The sequence below is a fragment of the Odontomachus brunneus genome, unplaced genomic scaffold (assembly GCF_010583005.1).
Source record: "Odontomachus brunneus isolate Ranch 3 - 2012 unplaced genomic scaffold, Obru_v1 Obru_scaffold_255, whole genome shotgun sequence".
NCBI classification, from domain to species: Eukaryota; Metazoa; Arthropoda; class Insecta; order Hymenoptera; family Formicidae; genus Odontomachus; species Odontomachus brunneus.
Genome location: NW_022639705.1, coordinates 70,898 through 75,606, shown reverse-complemented (window position 1 = coordinate 75,606; position 4,709 = coordinate 70,898).

Here is a 4,709-nt window from a genome sequence, read left to right as displayed (position 1 = left end):
TATATATATATATATATATATATATATATATATATATATATATATATATATTGTATTCATATACCCTTATAGAAATATCATACTAAGAATCATTGATAATTACTTATTTTCAGTATTAAAAATACTGGATAATAAGTAATTATCAATGATTCTTAGTATGATATTTCTATAAGAATATTATATATCGCTTATTATATAAATATATAAATATTATATATTCTTATGTAATATAATAAATACAAATTTGGTATGAAATTATGCAATTGCAAATCAGACTTTTTTTCTTGTAACTTTAAAAATTGTTGATTTTTATATTATAGCAAAGTTGTCTAACTTTTCTTTTAATGTAATAATTTATTTGAAGAAAAAAGGAAAAAGTTTGTTTGTTATTGACTATTAAAGAAATATCATAATAATTTGTCATGATAACTTATTTTAATTATAACTGCAATTTATGATCACGGACACACACAAATATCTTTCACATGGTAAAATAGAAATCACAAGTATGTTATAGTTTACGTAATAGCCGTTGTTTGGTCCTGACGGCGCTGCAGATGTTAACAGACGTTTTGCTGCAAACATAAGATAGCGGCTAGCGGTCCATAGTTATACATATAGTCAAAGATCTTCACTTCCGCGACAATTCGCTCCGTCCATGTATTATTACGTCCATGACTCTTGTAGAGTCTTTGTACAATGCCAGGCTACAAGCAATAGGAATAAGTATTAGCAGAGAGAAGAATGAGAGTGGTCATGCCCGCATTTAAGGTTGGTATTCATAGTCGAATCTTATTTCAAGACCATTTTAAGTAATGTCTTAAGATGCGAATACGGCTCTGTGATTGGTTTATGACATCTTAAGATAGTACTTAAGATGATCTTAAATATAAGATCTGACTATGAATACCGGCTTTAGAGAGTTATGGGAAAGTTGACTGATTTGCAGCGCCTCTATGTTCATTTTTTGTGGACATTGAACTACTAAGCCAAATCTATGAAATCTATAAAAATTTATAAAATAAGTTTTAAGGCGGTTGTAACTTTTTGAAATAATGACTCGCAATTAGTTGAGCAAAATTCGCGATGTGCTTATTCCGTTCCATAGGGACTTAAGAGCTCCTGTTTCAATGCTAAAAATGACGAATTTGTACATATATATTACGCATCCATTGTTAAATTCATGGCATAGCGGTTATGTTGTGCTGCATATTAATAAATTTGGCCAACTGGATTGTTTGTTCTTCTTAATATGAGATTATATGGGCCCACGTCTATGATTAAGTTTACACGGCAGCTTAAAACCGGTTTAGTAACAACCGTATTTAGTAAATTCTCTCATCCGATTGGTATATTCTTTTAGATTTTTTAGAGAAATATATCCAAATCGAGTGAGTCCCAGATGCGCACATTGACGTACACATCCAATCATATGTCGTTGTTTATAGAGTCTCTAGAATATCTCTAGGCATATGGCGTTGTGGTTAGCTGTGTCCGTTAGTCAATGTGCTATCACGGTCCCCTAAAATCGGATTCAAGAGTTCACTAACTACGGTAGTTACTAAACCGGTTTTAAGCTGTTGGGTAAACAAAGGGTGCTTTCCAGTTGCGTACACTGTGTTACACAAAACCAGCTTATTGATTGCATATTATCTTACAAGATATTTTAGATAATATGTAACCAATAAACTGATTTTGTGTACGTGTATGTCAAGATGTGTTAACCAATTGGAAAGCACCCAAAGTCAATGATAGGAGTCTTGTATGATAGGAGTATGCATATATTACGCAGTCTGCGACAAAACTATTCTGCAAATTCCGCTAAAAACTGCTGAAAAACGCGGATCGCTCGCAGGGTTGGGTTTTTCGAACATTTTCTAGGGTTTTTTACATTATACGGTAAAATACGTATAATACGTATAAAAACGCATAAAACGTGTAATACCTAGGATTGATATAAAAACAGAAACTATTGATTGTCATCTACGTAGGCTGCGTTCCGAAATTAACTGCCAGTACTGAAAGTATAACGTCATAAAGTAGAACTGCGGATCCGTTCCGTAATTACTGATGCTGCTTTTCAGCTTGTAATGCAATCAATAACGGAACGGACTCGCAGTAGAAATATTCAGTATTGTGGAGGTTAAGATAAACAAGTTTCATAGATAATTATGGATCAAACATAGCGTGATATGGAGATTGTGATTTTAACAAAAGTTGTAAAATATGTAATAGAATCTTCTGAAAGTTCTTCAGATAGCGAAGAAGATGATATATTTTTAAGGACTCTTAATAGAAATTTGACTCCACGTTTTCGTTGCAAGGACTATGTTGAAAGTGTTATACCATTGTATACAGACGAGGAATTTCAAATGCACTTTCGGTACAGAAAACAATATACAATTTTTACCTAATGTACATCAAACGCATGTAAAAGAAATATGATAAAATGTGCCATTGATTATTAAAAAAAAAAAGTAATATCAAGAAAATGGAATTTATTGTTTCAGACTTAAACGAAGTACTTTTCAATTCTTATTTAAATTATTAAATCCTAAATTAAATAAACAAAATAAAATAAAAATAAAATAATTATAAAAGTAAAATAATTATTGATTATTACAAACTTATACCTGTACGTGCTTTCTCAGCATCTTCACGACTAACTGTTACATTATATATTTTATTACTTTCTGAACATATGAGGCTTAACGTCTCATCACAGAGCACCGCCATTTTTTCACTGCTGGTGTCTTACCTCGCCAGCCGCAGTAACGAAAGCAGGAAATTACGTCAAAATATATGACGTCACGTGTTAACGAAAGTACATTGAAAGCTTACTGCGACGTATTTCGGAACGACTTTGCAGTACTGCAAGTACTGACAGTGAGTTTCGGAACGCAGCCTTAGTTGATAGTTTCTGTTTTTTTACGAGCGCGAGTTCTGATTGGCTTTCTATCTTTCTGCTTTCTGCCAAGGCGAATGCGCCTTAACTTATTGCACTTATTGCATCAGTTCAGGTAGTTCAGTTAAAACAACAGACCTTTTTTTTAAATGTTACTCTACTAATTGAGTAGGATTTCTGAACGCAGCCCTTATTTTTTAAATAGTTGCGTATACGTAAATTTTACTACGCAGGTTTAATCATGCCATAAAATAGCTGCGTAATGAAAATTACATATACGCAGAAATTTCGAGAATAGGAGCCCTGTACTGCTGAAATAAGTTGGAGTGAGACAAATATATGTTTGTCTCACGCTTTCCAGTGAGAAATGACTTATCGATCGACGTCGAAAAGACGTCGAATCGACGTCAAAATTGTCAAATCGACGTCGATTCGACGTTTTTTCGACGTCTATCGCTAAGTCATTTCTCACTGTGTTATTGCACCAGTGCAACAGTGCAACGAAAAAGAACAGACTTGATAAAAGCACCTCTAAAAATGGCTTTATAAGCTTTGTGATTGGCTATCAGCTACTTTTAGAAACGCTTTTAGCGATAAAAGAGAGTTCAAAATATGGAACTTAGAATAATAGTAATGACGCTAGCAAATCCCCTATAAAGTCTGCACTCTGATATTTACTGCAAATACTGAAAATCTATAGTATACGTGACATAAATTATAGATTTTCAACACTGACTGTGAATACCGGAACGCAGTTAAAATTAACTGTACACATGATGTAGAGACAGATAATGGAGCCACAGGAAGTATAATATGTATAAAACTAAATGTATTATACTTCATAATACAATGTATAATACAATGTATAATATCTCAGTTTAATACGTGCCCAACCCTAATCGCTCGTGATTGGTTCCGCTCTCGTTCCGCGCTCCGCTATTCCGCTGCATAGTTTGCACCCTTCTGGAGGATTCACACCGCGTCCGATATCCTCTGTACGACATCCGATATTCAATAAAAGAATAGCTCTCCAATGGAGAATTGAATTCTATATTAGAAAGCTGTTTTCCTATTGGATATTGGACGTCGTACGGCGAACATCGAACGCGATGTGAATCTTGCATTAGGCTGATATTACATACAACGTACAACAAGCTTTTCGGATACGTTTATTGGTTGGTATAGAGTATTTCTAGGTTCTCTATTCGACAACCAATGAACGTATCCAAAAAGCTTGTCGTACAACACATGTAATATCAGCCTAATAGCTCTTGCATACAAGACGCGGTAATGTTTGCCACGTGGTGGAAATTCGCGCAACAGCCAATCAATATGCTGCTTTCCGTAATAACCTTCTAACTCTTAAGGAAAAGCAAGATATTGATTGGCTGTCGCGCGGACTTCCGCCGCGCGGCAAGCATTACCGCGTCCTGTGTGCAGAAGCTATAAGGATGCCGTCCCACGGATCGGAACGCCGGATCGGATTTCTTACTATAATGAGCGTTCCGTTCTCTAGTTCCGTTCCGTAAAAGTTTCCTCTACCAGTTCCATGTAGCAAAAACGGAACGGATTTCTAGTTATAAAATATATTTCACTCTTCAATTAAATATTTCAGAATATTCATGACAATGTTATCGACAAGATAATTGCATAAATTATGTATATAATTAATTCTGTCGCGTCAAAATAACGAAATATTGACGAATTAATCATATTTATTTGCGACCGACGCGCCATTCCGTTCCGTTTTTGCTACATGGGACTGGTAGAGGAAACTTTTACGGAACGGAACTAGAGAACGGAA